Source organism: Lepidochelys kempii, chromosome 4 (genome assembly GCF_965140285.1).
Source record: "Lepidochelys kempii isolate rLepKem1 chromosome 4, rLepKem1.hap1, whole genome shotgun sequence".
NCBI classification, from domain to species: Eukaryota; Metazoa; Chordata; order Testudines; family Cheloniidae; genus Lepidochelys; species Lepidochelys kempii.
In genome coordinates this window covers 90760420-90781165 of record NC_136383.1, presented here as the reverse complement: position 1 = coordinate 90781165, position 20746 = coordinate 90760420, and the positions used below count along the sequence as shown (strand labels likewise).

General features: G+C 43.1%; 1 protein-coding gene across 4 annotated transcripts in view; it reads right to left on the bottom strand.

Moving 5' to 3' along the window:
* Window positions 1-6513, bottom strand: part of LOC140910637 (uncharacterized) — a 40028-nt gene extending 33515 nt beyond the window's left edge. For 2 of the 4 annotated variants that reach the window (XR_013635724.1, XR_013635725.1), the window contains exon 1: window positions 6295-6512. The gene's annotated coding sequence lies outside the window, so the exon portion shown is untranslated. Of the gene's footprint in view, window positions 1-6294 lie in introns of all 4 variants that reach the window. The other 2 variants (XM_078852549.1, XM_078852550.1) reach the window with 1 other exon arrangement.
* Window positions 6514-20746: the final 14233 nt, after the last annotated feature.

The window sequence follows — 20746 nt, the reverse complement described above, 5'->3', positions numbered from 1 at the left end:
ATTTGACACTAAATCAGGCCACTTATTCAGGCACCAGAGTATGGACTTAAAACTGCATGACTAAGTTGGGTTTCTAATAGTCTCGAACCTTATGCATTTAATCTTTGATTATAAAAAGACAAATCTGTCACAAAAAATGCTGAGATATGTATGAGTCTTTTTTTTTTTTTTTTTTTTTAAATTAAAGGTATTGTTGGCGTGACGGCAGACCACAGTAGAGTAAACAGAATTGCTTGAGTGGTTCTGCTCCTTTTTTTGAGGGATTCCAGTGAGAAGTACTGAGCAACTGCTATTTGTTCTCTCACGCAAGGCTCTACCGCAGTGGTGGGCAACCTGCGGCCCATCTGGGTAATCCACTGGTGGGCCGCCAGACAGTTTGTTTACATCTGCACAGCTGTCTACAGCTCCCAGTGACCATGGTTCACCGTTCCTAGCCAATGGGAGCTGTGGGAAGTGGTGTGGGCCGCAGGAGCATGCTGTCCGCTGCTTCCCACAGCTCCCATTGGCCGAGAACGGCGAACTGCAGGCAGCCGTGCAAATGTAAACAAACTGTCTGGTGGACCACCAGCAGATTACCCTGATGGGCTGTGTGCGGGCCGCAGGTCGCCCACCACTTCTCTACTGGGTTCTATTCTGTCACCCCTCCTATCCAATCTCTTTTTAAGTCATTAGGGGAATTACGGATTGCAGTATAGGAAAGATACCCATATTCATGTGTCCATCTATTCCAACCCAGCTGGTGCAGCAAAAAGACCAGATACGGTTGAGATAACGCTTACAGAATGGGGAAACAATCTAAAGAAATGGCAGAAACATAAGCACCCCAGCTGAGGAAATCTGACTACCATTTATTGCTTCCCCTTACAACTTTGGAAATGCAGTGGAGTAGGGAGTGTCATGTTCAATATCAGCTGCCTCTGAACACTCAACAGCGCTCTGTGTAATTCAGCTGCACTCCATGCAACTAAATTATTGATTTATTTTTCAAGATAATCATATGTGCTTGGAAAGATTATGATCTTCTGGATGCAGATCTCAGCATAAATATCCATGCTTCTGTCATCTCAATACTGGATTACTGCAATGTGCTTTAAATGGAGCTACACCTTAAAACTAATATTGGATACTAATACCTCTGCCTAGTTTCTTCCCACAGGGAGCATGTTATACCCATGAGCCATGATCTGCACTGTCTACCAGTTGACTGCTGAATGAAATGTAAAGGTGCTGGTTTTGATCTATAAACCCATAAATGGTTTAATGGTTAACTGACAGACTATTGTTTCTCCCCATGTAATACTACAGGAGCTGTAGTCAGTTCTATTTAACACAGGGGGTTATTAAAAAGAATACAAACAGTTTCCCTAAGTGAGGGGTACACTGCTTTATAACTTGCTTTCCTTGAAGATCTGCCAAAGCAAAGATCTAATAAGTAAAAAGTAGGGCTGTCAAGCGATTAAAAAAAAGCAATCATGATTAATGGCGCAATTAATCGCACTGTTAAACAATAGAATACCATTTATTTGAATCTTTTTGGATGTTTTCTACATTTTCAAATATATTAATTTCAATTACAACACAGAATACAAAGTGTACAGTGCTCAATTTATATTTTTAATTACAAGTATTTGAACTGTAAAAAAAACAAAATAAATAGTATTTTTCAGTTCACCTAGTACAAGTACTGTAGTGCAATCTCTATCACGAAAGTTGAAATTACAAATGTAGAATTACGTACAAAAAAAACTGCATTCAAAAATAAAACAATGTAAAATTTTAGAGCCTGCAAGTCCACTCAGTCCTACTTCTTGTTCAGCCAATCACTAAGACAAACAAGTCTGTTTACATTTGCAGGAGATAATGCTTACCTGCTTCTTGTTTACAAGGTCACCTGAAAGTGAGAACAGGTGTTCGCATGGTACTGTTGTAGCCAGTGTCGCAAGGTATTTACGTGCCAGATGTGCTAAAGATTCATACGTCCCTTCGTACTTCAACCACCATTCCAGTGGACATGCGTCCATGCTGATGACAGGTTCTGCTCAACAACAATCCAAAGCAGTGCGGACCGACGGATGTTCATTTTCATCATCCGATCATTTTCATCATGTTCATCATTTCATCATCATTTTCAGATCCCACCAGCAGAAGGTTGATTTTCTGTTTTGGTGGTTCAGGTTCTGTAGTTTTGCATCAGAGTGTTGCTCTTTTAAGACTTCTGAAAGTATGCTCCACACCCTGTACCCCTCATACTTTGGAAGGCACTTCAGATTCTTCAATCTTGAGTCGGTTAGAAATATCACATTCATTCCTTGTTTGAGTTTTGTGAAATCTACAGAGAAAGTGTTCTTAAAATGAACATGTGCTGGGTCATCATTCGAGACTGCTATAACATGAAATATATGGCAGAATGCAGGTAAAACAATGCAGGAGACATACAATTCTCCCTCAAGGAGTTCAGTCACAAATGTAATTAATGCATTATTTTTTTAACGAGCATCAGCAGCATGGAAGCACGTCATCTGGAATGATGGCTAAAGCATGAAGGGCCATAAGATTTTTTTAGTGTATCTGGCCCGTAAATATCTTGCAATGCTAGCTACTGAAGTGCCATGCAAATGCCCGCTCTCACTTTCTGGTGACATTGTAAATAAGAAGACAGCAGCATTATCTCCTGTAAATGTAAACAAACTTGTTTGTTCAGCCAGTCGCTGAGATAAGAAGTAGGACTAAGAGGACTTGTAGGCTCAGAAGGGCTACATAACTGTTTTGGTTTTTTAGTGTAATGTAACAAACAATCTACATTTGTAAGTTGTACTTTCACAACAAAGAGATTGCACTACTGTACTTGTATGAGGTGAATTGAAAAATATTATTTCTTTTATCATTTTACAGTGCAAATATTTGTAATTAAAAATATACACTTTGATTTCAATTACAATACAGAATATATATGAAAATGTAGAAAAACATCCAAAATATTTAATAAATTTTAATTGGTATTCTACTGTTTAACAGTGCAATTAAAATTGCGATTGATAGTGATTAATTTTTTTTAATCGCAATTAATTTTTTGAGTTAATCGCAATTTATCGACAGCCTTAGTAAAAAGACTACACCTACACAGAACATCTTATCCAGCGTATTAGGAAAGTCTAAATACTGATAGCTGCACATGGGCCATAATAGCAACTGCCTTGAGAATATTAATGAACATACGCAGAAAAGTAAATTTAACACGAGCACACACAACTGTACCTATGTGTATGCTCATACTAAATTCAAGTTAAGAAAAGCTATCAAGATGCTCAGGCCCAACATTGGGTATTGCAATAAGTGTTATACCTCAATCAAAACAAGAGCTTTTGAGTGGAGGCAATTTTAACATCATCCTGCACTGCTAGAAATGAATACACAACTGTGTTTTGCTACTGCAGGGAGACTCAGATTGATCTAATTTAGCTGTCCAAGATGACCAGAAACACAATGTTAGTCACCATAAGCAGTGCATAAAACTAGTTTCTCACAATAATTTCAAATCGCTAGGCAAGAACCGGGGGGGACGGGACACCAAGGGGGGAGAAAACAACTCTTAAAAGGTTTTTTTTTTAAAAATAAACACCTGCAGCATGGGGAGTGCCAATACACCTATCCACTATATCACCAAAGCAGTGTGCCTCCACCCTGCTCTCTGAGAGACCACTTCCAGAAGTAAGGAAATTAGTATTTACCCCTAAGAGACCTTGTCCTCACTTGCTTAGGCTACTAAACTGAAAGCCACTTAGTGGCAACTATGATAGTGGTTTGTGTGATGAGGACCACGCATCCACTGGCAAGCTGACTCACACTAGACGTCAAATGCCAATAACTTTTTATCACTATAAAGTGGTGTTCAATTAAACTCAAGCCTTCTCAGAGGGGAGGGGAAATTTGTTTCTGCCCTAAAATACCTTGCTTACTAACCAGCCGTGTAAGTTTTATCAAAATATTCTGTTTCCTTCCTGTAACAGCATGACAAGATAAGAATCAGTATGTGGTTTTCCAGCACTTGCTTTGTAGTTTTCCACAGAGATTTTAAAGTATTAAAGTTACACTATCAGTGGGAGTGTAAACTGTAACACTGTAGCAAAAGTACTGAAAGAAGAATATATCGGGGAAATAATTCTTAAGAAGAATTGCAGCATAATTCCATTGCTTTAATCAATTTACAATAACTGCTAGTTTATTGTTTAATTCAGTACTCTGTATTCCTCTATTCCTCACTCTCTCCCAGAACTGAATGGCTCTTCATTCTACCACCTCAAGAGCATTATGTACAGGACACCTACAGTAAACATTTCTATCTATCAATTAACTACTTTTTCAGTGTTTAGATAACTGCGTCCATAAACATCTTATGAAAAATCATTTCCATTACACAACAGTAGAGTTTTGAAGAAGCACAGTACATCTAAGATGATAATTTGGTCCTGTTTTAGTTACCACTGATTAGACTCAACTTTCAGAATTCTAACATGCTTGCTGCTATGGTTTACATTTTTTCTAGATGTCAGATACTGAATAGGCTCACGGTCAGTTGATGCTCTTGCTGTCTGGTCTTGAGATTGATTTTTCAGTCCTTAGAACTGAATAAATAGATAGATTGTTGAGGAGAACAGTTTCCAGAAGCAACAGCTATCAGAAGCCAGTTTCGGTGGTCATCACAGTATTGTGGAAGGCCTACTAAGTTTGTTTTATTAGGTCTTGACCATGCTGCTGAGTCTATGGGCATTTTAGCTGAATATGTATTGCTGCTCTAGCAGTATCATTTTGGGTAGCAGTGTGTTTTAGATTTAATTTTTTTTAATAATTAAGAGAAGGAAATATGCATGTCCTGGATGATTGATTATTATTTTGTTTGTTCTGAATTCTGTGTTTTTAAAAATGTTACATTTGTCTAGGAGAGGCACTATAACAGAGAAATCTCCAAAAAATAAATAGATGAGCTGTCACAGGTTCACCTGCACCACTGCAATTTCGACAACCTCTTTGAAAGAGTAACAGATACAAATAAAAAAAATGCATGCATACTAATACAAGTTTAGAATCTTGACTATCAAATTGAAAAGCTTTCATTAAATGGGACCTCCTACTACAGTTAAATGTGCAGAGGGAGTCTGAACTGGGCTTTGAAAGTGTCTCTCCCGCCCCAGAAGTCTGCCAAAACAAGCCATTTCTCGCAGTCCCGGTTTCACACTGGAAGTTGCACGCAGCCCCAGGCTAGAGCCAGCGGCCTCTCACACACCGCACCGAACGGAGGTAATTAACTTTGTTACCAAACCCTAGAGAGCGACCAGGAAACAATGTTTCACTCCCAGCGCACGGGCCTCCTCCTAGGTGGCCCTGAGGGGCTGGCACTGGCCGAGCGGGAGCCAGCCTGGCGTGGGAATGAGGGCGTTCCGGGGGGGTCCCAATAGCAGTTTCTCTCCGCTTTGCCCCACCTCTGCTGGGAACAGGCCCCGCCAGTGTGAGGAGCCTGCAAGGCGCTGAACCGCCGTCCGCTCATGCGGGGCCAGGCGGAGGCCAGCAGCCCCGAACACACGCCGCTCTGTGGGGGGCTCCTACCGTGCCAGCGATACCAGCCAGCGAGCTCCCGCGCCGCCGCCGCCGCCAGGGACCACTGTCGCCTCTGGCTGCTCGCAGCCCAGACACAGAACCTGCTGATGTGCGAGGCAGCGATGCTCTGGGGAGCGCCCTGCTTGGGGGAGGCCGCGAGGGCAGCCGCTTCTAGAGGCCGACGCTCACGGCTCTGCTAGGACTACTAAGGGACGAGCGAGCGCAGAGCCCCACCCCGGCAGAGAACACCGGGGCCCCTCGCACCAGAGACGAGCTTCGGGCCGGGGGAGAGGATCAGCCCCAAGGGGCGCCCCGCAACCCAGGCTCCAAGCAGCGCTCGCCCGTTACAGACACAGACGGACCCACCGGGCGCAAGACGGGTTCAGGCTGCCCTGTTCCGGGGAGCGGGAGCGGGCGCGGCGCCCAGCCCGAAGGCACCGTTGGGTAACTCTTCCAACGCCGCCGCCCCCAAGCTGTAAACAAAGCAGCGCGAGCCAGGGGCCGGGCCAGCTACAGAGACGCCGCGCGCGCGCCACCGTCGCTTGCGCTGCCTGGTTTACAGCGCGACGGCGGTTCCCCGACCCCTACCGTTCCATTTCCGTTGGGAGCAGGCGGCCTCCACGCTCCAATAATGAATGAGTCCCATATACCCACACCCCGGCGCCGAGTTACCTACCCCACCAATTAAAATGTTTCTCTCACCGCTACCTCCGCCACCGCTGAGAACTCCCGCACTCCACAGCACCACCGCCCCAACCAGCTACTACGGCCCCTTTAAGGGCTAGTCCGATGGGAACCGCTTAGTGAATTAAATCTCCATCGGCGTCTCCCCGGCTTTATCCCGATCGCTCATTCCCCCCTCGATAACTCGACGGTCCGGCTCCTTCTTCCCGCCTCCTCTCCCTCCCCATTGGCAAGCGGCTCTCAAACAGGAACAAACACTAATTGGTGAAGATGGACGACATTCATCTGTCTCCGCCCTTATTGTTCATTTTGATTGGTTCATAGGTGTCAATCCCTCCCTGAGGCGGCCAATCGTCTCAACCAATCACTTCGCCATGTGGCAACTGTGCTCTTCCTATTGGCTACGTAGACCAGCTTCCTGTAGAGCTGAATGGCCAAGACGGAAGTCTGTCCTAGATTCTGGACGGCTCATCATGGGAAGCTTTCCGACAGCTCAGAGACCGCCCAGTCTTTGTGCATGGTGGGAGGAGGCTGGGAAATTAGCTTCAAAACTAAAATGAGTGCCTAGCCCTTTAAATGTCTTCCACAGTGTTAGGGACGCCGTAAAAAGTCTTTACACTTCCATTGCGCGAAGGGACTGTGGTACAATTCCCATATGCGAAAAACGCGCAAGAACTATTCTGACCGCGAAACGGGTGGACAGAGTCCTCCCTTGAAAAAAGCCGGGCCTGTTCTGTATCCCCCAGGTATCAGCTGTAATCCCTTATCCCTCTCCAGGTATCTGGAGCCTATTTACCCCCAAATTTTAGAGGAGTGGGGGTTCTGGATTGCTTACTCCGTCTCTCTCCTCGTTTCTCGTCCCGGATCCCGTTGATCCGCAGCTCTCTCTCAGGCGTGCAGACTGAATCTAAGCTGAGGGATGCAGCAGTCCCAGGGAACCACTAGACCAAAAGTTCCAAAACCCGCTTGGCCATCTGGGATCAGTTTGAAATTGGATTCCATCTGGGGTTCAGACCTTTCAACCACCAGACACACTCTGGGAACCATATACATGAATAAGAATAATATGAGAAAAAGAATAACAATAATGAAAATGTCTAGATCTCTGAGATTCAAACTAAAACACTGCATTCTGGATGTTCACTGTCATGCGGAGTTTTGAGGAGGGGCATCAGAGTTGCTGCACTGAGTTTAAAAAGACCAAGATCATTTAGAAGTTTCAGTGCAACTAATGAGTTATATTGGTAGTCAAATATGTCATTTTACCTGAAGAAACTTGTTTCATAATTAGATTTTCTTTCCCTCTCCATAAATTTGGATTAAAAAAAATTGGGATTAGCAGAACCATTGCTTGAAATCTCAATTTTGCCCATAGAAAAATTAATAACATATTTCCTCTCCCTAAAATAAAATGAGCAAATATTTGCCTCTTGTCTAGTTTCATGTCAAATGTGCAGATACTTTTTGCCAGAAATTATTCACCTTTTCTTACCACAGCAAACCACTGAATTTCACTCAACATAACTACTGAAGCTCTGAATTTTGGGAGACGTCATAGTGAGGGACACAAGACCCATTTTAAACTGTTTATCTTTACTTTTTCCATGAAGGCTTTCACAACACAGGGAAAGGGAAAGAATTTTGCTGTTGTTACCGCTTTATTACAACTTTGATACTTTTCATGACCCTTACAAAAACAAATTCTAAGATCTCTTTGTAATGAAGATGTGACACACACAGAGAGAAAGACTAGACAGACACTGAATTTTATATCCTGGCAGCAGTAGATGCAGGCATTGATAGGTCTAAGGGGGTCAGGATTTCAAAAATTTAATACGTCTGTTACTTTAATATATCAATATAGAGTTACAGGCCTTTGGGAAGATGAGGATAGTAAAAAACAGAACAAAAATTAAGAATATAAATCTTAGTTGCAGGGAAATTTACTGCCAAAATAATAAAAATCTTCTCATTGTGTGGAAGTGCAGGAATTTTACTGGAAATAAAAAGAGCCGAAAGGAAAAAATATGCTAGATACCAGACAAAATAAAGAGGATTGTAAAAAAGCCTCAGGAGGAAGAGTCCCAGATTCATTGACTTTCTCATTGTCATTCAATTATATAGACACTGATTGTGCAAACACTTATGCAGGAATAGATTTATTTTACCACAGTGAGCCATGCCATTGGAATCAATACATTGTATAGGCACCATCCATATTGTAGACAGCAATTGTCCACCTTTATCAAGATGATGATAGGAAGCCCCAGTTATCTTATATTTACATTTTACAACAAAGTTTGCTACACCATTTGATGCTCATTGTTTGGTCTGTAAGTGTTCTAGAATCCATACACTCTTTCGGTAAAAAATACTTACATAGTCTTCCAGAAGCTGTGACAGAAAGGAAAACAGGAAGGGATCAGATACCTGATGTGCCAGTGGCTGTGAAGCATTCAAGTGAACTGTTTCCAATAAGATGTTGGGACTTTTTAGGTGGAAGAAAAGATGTTAATCTGTTGTATTACTCCTTCTATTTTCAAATGTTGTATTGCACCCTAAGTGTTTTGGTAGTAGGACACCTAACAAATATTTATTATCCTGAGGCAACATAATCTACTGAATTAAACATTGGACTGGGAGTCAGTAAACTAGGGTTCACTGCTACTGATATGCTGTATGGTCTTGAGGAAGTTGCTTAGGCTAATTTTTTCTAATGTGACTTCTGATCTTGAGAGCCCAATTTGAGACACCTTGAAGTTGGTTTTCACAACTGAATGACGTCAAAGAAACTGATGGGGCTCATCACCAATGAAAATCAAGCCCTAGGTATTTCAAGTTGAATACTCACACTAATTTTTTTTTAAGTACATCAGAATCAGGAAGCCTGCCAAATCGTTAGTGGGGGCCCCTGGATTATTGAGGTGCTAAGGAGCACCCAAGGAAGACAAAGCCATTGCAGAGGAGCTAAATGAATTCTTTGCATCAGTCTTCACCGCAGAGGACATGAGGGAGATTCCCACACCTAAACATTTCTTTTTAGGTGACAAATCTGAGGAACTGTCCCAGATTGATTTTGGGTTTCAGAGTAGCAGCCATGTTAGTCTGTATCCTCAAAAAGAAAAGGCGTACTCGTGGCACCTTACAACTACTCCTTTTCTTTGTCCCAGATTGAGGTATCAATAGAGAAGGTTTTGGCACAAATTGATAAATTAAACAGTAGTAAGTCATCAAGACTCAATGGTATTCACCCAGGAGATCTGAAGGAACTCAAATATGGAATTGCAGAACTACTAACTGTGGTATGTAACATATCACTTAAATCACCCCCTGTGCCAAATGACTGGCAGATAGCTAATGTCATACCAATTTTTTTAAAAGGTTCCAGAGGCAATCCTGCTCAATTACAGGACAGTAAGCCTCACTTCAGTACCAGGCAAATTGGTTGACACTATAGTAAAGAACAAAATTATCAGACACATAGATGAACATGATTTGTTGGGGAAGAGTCAATATGGCTTTTTTAAAGGGAAATCATGCCTCACCAATCTATTAAAATTCGGGTCAACAAACACGTGGACAAGGATGATCCAGTGAATGTAGTGTATTTGGACTTTCGAAACCCTTTGACAAGATCCCACACCAAAGGCTCTTAAGCAAATTAAGGAGTCATGGGATGAGATGAGGGAAGGTCCTCTCATGCATCAGTAACTACTTAAAAGATAGGAAACAAAGGGTAGAAATAAACAGTCAGTTTTCACAGTGAAAGAGGTAAAGAGTGCGGTCCTCCAAGGATCTGTAGTGGGAGATGTGCTGTTCATCATATTCATAAAAGATCTGGAAAAAGGAGTAAACAGTGAGGTGGCAAAGTTTGCAGACAATACTACATTATTCAAGATAGTTCAAAGCAGACTGCAGAGAGTTACAAAGGGATCTCACAAAACTGGGTGACTTGGTAACAAAATGGCAGATGACATTCAGTGTTGATAAATGCAAAGTAATGCCTATGGGAAAATATAATCCCAACTATACATACAAAATGAAGGGGTCTAAACTAGCTGTTACCACTCAAGAAAGATCTTGGAGTCATCATAATTCTCTGAAAACATCTGCTTCGTGTACAATGGCAGTCAAAAAAAGCTAACAGGATATTAAGAACTATTAGGAAAGGAATAGATAATAAGATAGAAAATATCTTAACACCACTATATAAAGCCATTGTACACTCACACCTTGAGCACTTGTGCAGTTCTGGTTGCCCCATCTCAAAAAAAGATATATTAGAATTGGAAAAGGTACAGAGAAGGGCAACAAAAATGATTAGGGGTATGGAACAGGTTCCATACAAGGAGAGATTAAAAAGACTGGGACTGTTCAGCTTGGAAAAGAGACCACTGAGGGGAGATAAGATAGAGGTCTATACAATCACAAATGCTGTGGAGAAAATGAATAAGGAAGTGTTATTTATCCCTTCACATAACACAAGAACCAGGGATCACCAAATTAAATTAATAGGCAGCAGGCCCAAAATAAAATAATAAGGAAATACTTTTTCACAAAATGCAGTCAACCTGTGGAATTTGTTGCCGGGGGATGTTGTGAACTCCAAAAGTATAACTGAGTTCACAAAAGAATTAGATACATTCATGGAGGATAGGGTTAGGGATAGGATGATGGTTAATTAGTTAAATTGTAGAGTACTTTGAACATGTAAAGTATATAAAAGTAATAACTATTAAGAAGTTATTAATGTGAGTGACCAAGTCCTTACTAATTGAGGCTTTGAGCAACAACTAAGGCTGCCTCTCTGGCTTCTTACTGATGTGCCATACTTCCTTAGGGCAATGATTGATTCTTTGCTTGCCTGCCTACTGTAGTAGTTATAATATAGATTCATAGATTTGAAGGCCAGACGGGACACTTTGATCATTTAGCCTACCCTCCTGTATAACACAGACCACAGAACTTCCCCCAAAATAATTCCTAGAGCATATCTTTTAGAAAAAAAACATTCTTGATTTTAAAATATCCAGTGATAGAGAATCCACCATGACCCTTGGTAAATTGTTCCAATGGTTAATTACCCTTGCTGTTAAAAATTTACACCTTATTTCCAGTCTGAATTTTGTCTAGCTTTGACTTCCCGCCATTGGATGATGCTATACCTTACTTTCTTTCGTAGGCTGAAGAGCTTTTTTTATGTACAAAGCAATGTGTTTTTTCCACTTTAGGGATGGACTCATCATTCAACTGCATTCCTGTTAACCCATTAAGTATTATTAATAATAATTGTTAGCATTATTAGGACACCATTTTGCTAGGCATTGTATAAACAGAACAAAAAGTTGGTCCCTACCTGTGACAGGGTAGTCTGCCCCCTTAAGACTATATGGCACTTAGAGGTCCCTGTATAGTAATGTAATGTAGAGTGATCCTTTAAGATTTTGGGAAGTCTGACATATACAAGGACCTAGGAGATGTTGGTAGGGAGGAAGCAGTCCCAGAAATAAGTAATGTTTGAAAGAAACCTTGTTACTGTTTCTTAAAGGGACCAGGAGACTTGCAAGGCTGTCCTCTCTCCCACCCAGTTGGGATGAGCTTTACAAAATGGTCCAGGCATCATACATGCTGCTTCATCATTCATAGCAGAAGGCTTGCCTGGTAGATTCTCTGAGTTTGTGGATTAATTGAGAAAAAGGGATCAGCTGGAAGGAGAACCTGGTTAAGGCCCTACAACTGGCCTAAATTAAAACCTACGTGCCAGGAGGAGACCTTCACATCTGTGAAGAATTATTCGATTGCACTAATTTTTTTTAAACAAAGAACATCATATCAGAGAGATGATGAGTCTGAAAGTCTATCTTGCATCTTATGGAATTTCCACATTTTCCTGTCCATTTGTCAGTACTGTACTAGCTGATCTTGCTACTATTTTTATTAATAGGTTGCAAATTCTGACACAGATAAACTATTTCAGCACAGTGAGCCAAGAGTGAGTTATTTATAAAATTAATAATCTGTCTGTTCATTCCCTTTGGGCACCTGCCATTGGCCACTGTCAGAGGACAGGATACTGTGCTTGGTGGACCTTTGGTCTGACCCAGTATGGCCATTCTTATTGTCTGATAAAAGAACGCTTTAAATGGTGATTGCAAAGACTAAAGGATAATCAGCATACCACAAAGTTAAGGCTGGGTAGGTAGCACAAGTCCTGGAGGGCAAGGTGGTGGGGGAGACTAGTGAAAGAAGGATTATATGGTAGGAGTGAACTGGTTCTCCTTAAGCGTTCACTTCAAGACATTCTAACACTTGGGTTTTAAGTGCAGAATTCAGGTACAGTAAGTGTAATAATTTGGTGGTTAGGTGGATTCCAATGAAACACTTCTATTGTAAACTATTTGTTAATTATGAGTTTAGTTCATGAAATTTCCAGTTTTTTTTTTCAAATGCATACCAAAGGTTTAAACAGGGTTGGCATATAAAACCCACGGGAGGGGCGTCATGCTCCAAAATATCTTATGAGGCTTATAATATGTTTCCTCTTGCAGACTTTAGGAAGTCTGTAGGAGGCTGGGATGGGGGAAACATCTCAGTGAGATTGTCACATTCCCCTTGTGTTATCTGGACTAGTGATCTGCTAGGTCACGCCAATCCTTGACTCTGGAAGCCAGCCTTACCCTGCTCTGCTGTGAGAACCCCCACTCCTGGGCTGTTCACACACAGCCTCTGGCATATAAGCTGCTTGGATTGTGCAACTGAATGACACTAGCCAATATCTCCAGTCCCAAACACAACCCTAGGAGCCTCCATCTTGCAGCATCCAGATATGCCTGCTGGATGCTGCAAACTTATATGAGTTTGTCAATTTAACAAAGAAATGGATATGCACCAGGCTTGTTATCCCAAAGGAAGTCTCTGACATGCTTCAAATCAAACACACTGCTTCAGGTAGAATAAAAAAACAAATTTATTAACTACAAAGATAGATTTTAAGTGATTATAAGTCAAAGCACAACAAGTCAGATTTGGTCAAATGAAATAAAAGCAAAACACATTCTAAGCTGATCTTACAAACTTAGATGCTTTTCACCACAGGCTGGCTGGTTGCCCTTCAGCCAGGCTCTCCCCTTTGATCAGCGCTTCAATCCCTTGGTGGTGATGTCTGTAGATGGAGGTGGAAGAGAGAGGAAGAGCATGGCAAACGTCTCTCCCTTTTAACATGTTCTTTCTTCCCTCTTGGCTTTGCCCCCCCCCACTTCAGAGTCAGGTGAGCATTACCTCATCGTAGTCCCAAAGTGACCAAAGGAAGGGGGGTGACTCACTCGAGAGTCCAACAGATCCTTTGTTGCTGCCTAGGCCAGTGTCCTTTGTTTCTGTGAGACTAGGCTGGGTTTGCCCCATACATGCCCTGATAAAGTGTGAACTGCCCCTCTGCTCTTGGAAAGTTTTTGCCTGGGCTTGTTTTAAGTGATGATGACACATTTTCAGCCTCATAACTATATGCATGAAATTACAACCCATAACATTACTATAACAACAATGCTCAGTGCATCATGAGCCTTCTGAAGACACTGGACATGACAAACTTTGCATTGGATACCACACAATCATATTATGAGGATGAACATGGGGGTGCAGGGTATTCCCCTGAGGTACAGAACGTCACACCTCTCCTCTTAGTTTACTGCAAGAGGGTTAGTCACTGACTAGTTCAAAGGCAGTTTGTGTTATAGTTCTTTTGGCATCCAGCCATCAAAGTCATGAGGTGGTGTGCCTCAATTTCCCCATTCACAGCAAATCAGGTTTCTCTGCTGTGGTAAGCTTTAAACCAGTTTACAGGTTTTAATTGAAAAGTAGCATTTTCATAAGGTTTAACATCCATGTCAAAATTCTTAACCCAAAAACTTAACATTGATACCAAAATTTTTATCTCAGACGTGCGTTTACAAATATCTTTAAGATACCACACCTTCTGTTCAGATACTCTAGTTTGAGGTTAGTTTGTTCATTACCCATGGTGTCCTTTGACTCTCTCCCATGTAATCAGTCACTGGCTTTTCTTTCCCTCCAGTGTTCTGCTCTGTGTGGGCTCTTAATTTAATCATGTTTCTGGAATTTTGGTGCCTCAGGGTCTGGCAAAATAGGTGTTCAGGGGGATCCTGCACATTGGCTGGCCCTTTGGGGAGCGATCTCCCAACCCTGGGGCTACACATATGTAGAAAATCCAGCTCCCCTTTTGGGGTTACCCTGTGTTTCCCCCTCCCAGCACTGAGTCCTTCCCTGCCCCCTAGAGGGCTGTGATCCGTGCTCTCCGGGCTAGGTGTGTTTTCCCTTTGATCAGATTCACCTTTTCCCAGCAGCTTTTCCATAACAGCTCCCTGTCTCTTACTAGCCTGGTGGAAAACAGCCCCTTCTCTGTCAGTTGGGTCATTTGTGTTCTCACAAACTACCACATGGCAATTTCCTGGTCTCAACTCCTCTGCTGTCACAGGTGTTGGAGCTGCATCTTGATGTAAAGAGACACAGTTACTTGCCAAAAACTTGTCAGAAATAGCAACCTGAAAAACTGGGACCTGGATTGGGATACCCTCCGCCACCCCTTTCTCTGTGCCTGAAAAGTCAGCTATGTGACTCCTCCCCTCCTGGAGGTCAATTACATGGTTCCTTCTCAAAACCTGAGTCACAGGCTGAGCACTTGGGTGCACAGATGCTGACTCAGCCATCCTCCAAGTGTCCTGGGCATCCTGCCCCAAGTGACTAGTGAGGAGACATTCCTGTACCCCCACTATTCCTTCCCCAGTTTCCTCCTCTAGGCCCCCTCCTAAGACACATTTCTCTGTGCTCCCTAGGAAGGGTTCTGTCCCTTGTTCATCTGCAAAACTCTGCCAGCTAACAACTGGGACAGTTTCCTTAATCACTGACAACACCACTCCTGCCCCTGCGCCTGAGGGCATATTGCCTTCTGCTGGAAAGGAGCTAGTCTCAGGTCCTCCCATACTTGGAAGCACACTGCTTCCCTGTGTTACAGAGTTGCAGGAATCCTCACCCACCTCAGTGGTTTCTGAAATCCCCTGCCCCTTTTCTGGGCTCTCCACTGGGACACATTTCTCTATGCTCCCTAGAGCTGAGTTTATCTCTGGTTCACCAGCAACCTGCTGTCGCTAAAAACCTGGACAGTTCTCTCCCTGGCAGGCATTATACCCCCATTGCTTCCTGATGTGGTGTTGCCTCCAGCTGCAGTGCAGCAGTTGGTCTCAACCGCACTCCCACCTGGAAGCATGTGGCTTCCACCTGCTGCAGAAGAATCAAGGAGACTCTCTCCCATTTTCTCAGCAGTTCCTGAGACCTTACCCTTTCCCTCAGGGGTCCCAGCATAAAACTCCCTCCTGCTGCAGGCAAATACTTTAACCTGAGCTACATGGAAAAAATCATTACCAAGGAGCAGGTCAACTAGGTGGTGTTTTATTACCCACACAGTCAAAACACTTTCCAAACCGCATGGATTTTAGCTAGTGGTACCAGGAATCTGCTTTCACCCACCCCAATAATCTCTGTTAATATGGGCTGGGTGATGTGGGACTGACAGGGCCAGGATTAATTGATGGGGCCTGGGAGGAAGAACACTGATGTTAAGATACTACAAAATGCAAAATTAATTGATGTGGGGCTGGAGGGGCACAATTAATTAGCCAGAGGTTTGGAAGAAACTGGAGCCTTTTGTATCACTAGGCAGTACTCTGTGCAAATTTGTGTAACTATGCAAATTAACAATCTATTTCTTTGTCACAAGATGTTGACACTTATGAATTCTTGCCCCTAGATGCTCCCTTCCCTATTCCATCCTCCCTGCTCATTTCAGGAGTCCCAAGTACTCCAGAATCTCTCTCTTCTCCTGATTTCCCTGCATACCTCTCCACTCACCTGATGAAACCAAATGTACCCTTCCACCACCATCCATCTCATTGTAGTGACCCTGCCACACTAACATTTCCAAAACAAATTTCCCACACTGTTTATTTAATGGACCTCCACTCTACAGATTTCAGGGCTCCCTGATCCCTGCCATTTCCCTCCTCCACGCAGAGGCTTAAAAGTCTCCTCACCTAAATTTGAGGTGCCAAAGAAACAATGATTTGCCCCCTCCAGCAACGGTATGAGGGAGTAGTGCATTCCAGGTGAGTGGCAACAGCTCAGCAGTATATGGTGAATTAAACCAGTAGCATTGTCTTCAATGTGGAAGCTATTACAGCAAGCACCATTCTAGCAAATAAAACCATAAAGTGTCCTTTTTAAAGTTATTCCTGTTCATTGATAAACTGCTTTCACCTATAATAGTTAGTTCTTTGAGGTTCCTGTTTTACTGTTAGCAAAATGCAAACCTAGCATGCCCATCATAATCCTCCTTCTCCAACACAGCCCCCTAACTTCCAAATTCTCCTTACTCAAATTATCCCAGTGGTGCTGCTCTGAGTCCCCACCTGGACTCTTGTGTGTAACTAACTAACAAAACTTGAGCCTAATTTAGTGGCATCCTTTCCTTTTAGCCAGCTCTTGCAAACAATCTTTTACCTAACAGATGTGTTTATTGGTAACCTGCCTCATGCCTGGAGTTTCTAAAGCTAAATACAGTACACAGGACATGTTACTGTATATTTAAAATGTTTGGCATATGGCTCATACAGTAACACCTGACAGACAATGAGTCAGTTACAATACCAAAAATATATTACCATTTAAAAAAATAAATGGTGTAAGAATTACCTCTTGAGAATTCTGTAGCTATGAATACTCCTGAATTTATTAGAGAATGCAATTTTCCTGTAAGCAAGCAGGCAGATAAAGCACAGGAAGGAAACACATTGTGCATTGAAAGGAATGACTGGGACCTTGAATGTCAATTTTAGTAATTCCCCTTGTTAACACTCCATCCATAGAAATGACTAATTCCCACCTTGGAGGGCTATAATTTCTATTTGTCTGCAGATAGACCATGACCCATTTAAGTTTGGAAGTTTTTCTTTGCAGCCAGAGTGCCACAACAGGCTTTCTTTTTAGGTCATTTGTTCCCAAACTGGGGGGTGTGCCCCCCTGGGGGGGCATGAGGCTGCCTGGCCCTTGAGCTCCCAGCCAGGGAGGTTAGGCCCCAGCCCCTCCCCTCCTCTGCAGGTACACTGCCACGCGGGCAGCGCGGCTTGCGACTGCCCACCTCCCAGGCTTTCCAATAAGCCAGTCCTGCCGCTCTGAGCAGTAAGGGGGTGGGGAGCAGGGTGGGCTGTATAAGGAGCAGGAGGTCCCGGGGGCGGGACAGTCAGGGGATAGGGAGCGGTTGGATGGGGCGGAGGTTCTGGGGGGGCAGTCAGGAGACAGGGAGCAGGGGAGGATTGGATAGGCGTGGGAATCCCAGGGGGACCTGTCAGAGGGTGTGGGTGTGGATAGGGATCAGGGCAGTCAGGAGACAGGGAGCAGGGGGAATTGGATAGGGGTTGGGGTCCTGGGAGGGGGCGGTCAGGGGACAAGGAGCAAGGGGGTTGGATGATGGTAAAGGAGAGATGAGGGCGTGAGGGTTTATTGAAAATTAAAAAGGGGGCACGATGCCAAAAAGTTTGGGAACCACTGTTTTAGGTGAAAGGCAATCAGTTTCTGTAGAAACTGACAAGTCGATGAGAAAAGCATTGGTACAGCGTACAAGCCACTACTGTCACAGCCCAGCACCAGCTCGATCTTGGACGCAGATGTTCCACAAGCACAACTGGTTAAGTAAGACGTAGACACAGCGAGTTATGCGAGCATACATCACATGTACGGGCGTGCGTTGTTCCTCTCTTCATTGTTTCCAGGGCTGGATTACCCAATAGGCAGTCTAAGCATGTGCTTAGGGCACCAGCAAAGCAGGGGGCTCAAAAAAATATTTTTAAAAAATTGATATTTGATATTTCAAAAAAAGCATCTAAGTAGTCATCATGGGAAAAATCAGAACTTTGTTAGACTTCCTTACACTCCACTACACACTCTTCCCCTGTTTTTCTCTTCTCTTTTTATTACTTATCCCCAACTAAACCAGGGGGGCGTCCTACTAACGTAGATTGAAATAATGCGAGGAAATCAGATCCTGTCATGTATTGTGGCTCAGTTTGACCCATTTTTAGCAGGCCATATCTCAAAATATGGGAATGCTGGCAAAGGTAACCCATCATACTTATCCAAGACAATATGTGATGCACTCATTGGTTTAATGAGTGACAAAGTTCGTTCAGCTATTGTGGATGAAATAAGTACTGCTGGGTACTTCAGTTTATCTGTCGACTCTACACCTGATCTTTCACATATTGATCAATTGAGTATTGTACTAAGATATGTGTCTCCCACAGATGGAAAACCAGTTGAATGATTTATAACATTCCTCAATTTGAAAAGCCACACTGCTGAAGAAATGGCAAATCAAGTACTGCATTATCTGTGCCAAGTTTGCAAAATAGATGTCTCAAAGTGCAGAGGTCAATCTTATGACAACGCTGCCAACATATCAGGGCATTATCGAGGAATGCAGAAGAAGCTTTTAGAACAGAACAAATATGCCATATTCATACCTTGTGCTGCACACTCTCTCAATCTTGTTGGCCGCAGTGCTGTTGATTGTTGTCCAATGGCAGTAAGTTTTTTCTCAACAGTCCAGTTACTTTATACATTTTTCTCGGCCTCAACACACCGATGGGCAGTTCTTAAAACATATTTGTGCAGTGATCGTGTGTTGAAATCTCTTTCTAATACTTGCTGGGAGGCACATGCAGTGGCAACAAGTGCAATTCTGGAGTCCTACTCAAAGATTGTGGATGCATTAGAAATTAGAGCTGAAGACCAATCACAAAAGGGAGAAACTATACGAGAGGCAGAAAACATTGCAAACAAGATGCAAGAACTAGAGTTTGTATTCACGTGGACCATGTGGAATGAAATTTTACAACACTTTTACTACACAAGTCAAGCTCTCCAAGAAAAAGAATTGGATCTGAAAACATGTGCAGACCTCTGTCAAATCATTAGCAGACCACTTATACACTTTGAGGAATGATTTCGAAAGATTTGAAGACATATAAAAAGATATCTTGCGCAGTCCCGCAAGCGAATCAGGAAAAAACAAGCAAATGATAGCAGTGCAACAGAAACAGCATTGAATCCTAGAAACAAATTTTGCGTAACTACTTACTACACTATAATTGATACACTTGAAGCTCATACGAAGAGGAGAGGTGAAGTGTACAAAGAAGTATCAAGTAGATTTTATTTTCTAAACTATATGGACTTATCTGATGAACAATATTCACAAGGTTCCCAAAAGCTAGTTGAACTATACCCTGTTGACTTTAACATGAACCTCTGTGGAGAAGTACGGCAGTTCCACTGTCATATGCGCACAAAGTTTAATGAAACAGGAAAAATGAAATTCAGTCACATTGAATTTCATGTCACAATATTGAAAGATGGACTACAATGTGTATTTCCAAATGTAGAGATCACACTATGTATTTTTCTAACATTGATTATTATTAACTGCTCTGCAGAACGCTCTTTTTCTCAGCTGAAAAGAATAAAAAACCGTCAGAGAACAATGTGTCAGGACAGACTTGATTCACTTTCCCTATTGTGTATGGAAGCGGACATGCTTTGTCAAGTCAGCTTCGATGAACTTATCCAGAATCTTGCAATCAGAAAATCTAGAAAGAAGCTATTTTAATTTCAGCATACATGTAAGTTTTGTGTCATTTTGAAAAATAAATTTTATTTTAGGATATAGTATTGTTTTTATTTTGAATTACACGCAGGGTGGGGGCACCATAATCTTTTCAGTGCTTAGGGCCTTTAAAGGTCCTAATCTGGCCCGGATTGTTTCATGAGTGAATCCTGCTCAAGTATCAGAGGAGTAGCCATGTTAGTTTGTGACTGTATCCGCAAAAACATTGAGGAGTCCGGTGGCACCTTAAAGACTAACAGATTTATTTGGGCATAAGCTTTTGTGGGTAAAAATCCACTTCTTTAGAGATGCAGGGAAATCCCACCCTCACTCACTCACAGCGGCTGCCCAGGGGGACGCACCGAACCCTTACATCCACTCATCATTCAGCCACTGGCTCGTGAGGAAAGAGCCCGACTCGCCCGGTTCTCGCGCACACCCGCAGTAGCTGGGCAGGGTCGGAGAGGCGGGGTCCGCACGTCCCAGTGACGAGCCACTGCACCCCAGCCACGCCCCCAGCAGCAGAGCGAAGGGGGCGGGGCGGGGCGAGGCGAGGCGAGCGGAACCAGCCTCCAAGACGCATGCGCATTAAGCGAGTTCACGGAGGGGTGCCTTCCTGTTGCTCCTGCCTGTCGGTATCCGTATCCGGGTCATTCTGGTGAAATTGCCCCTGGTCCCGTTCCCGCGGGGTCATTGTGTCGCTGCGGGTTTCCGGTCCCCCTCCCCCTCCCAGGGAGGTTT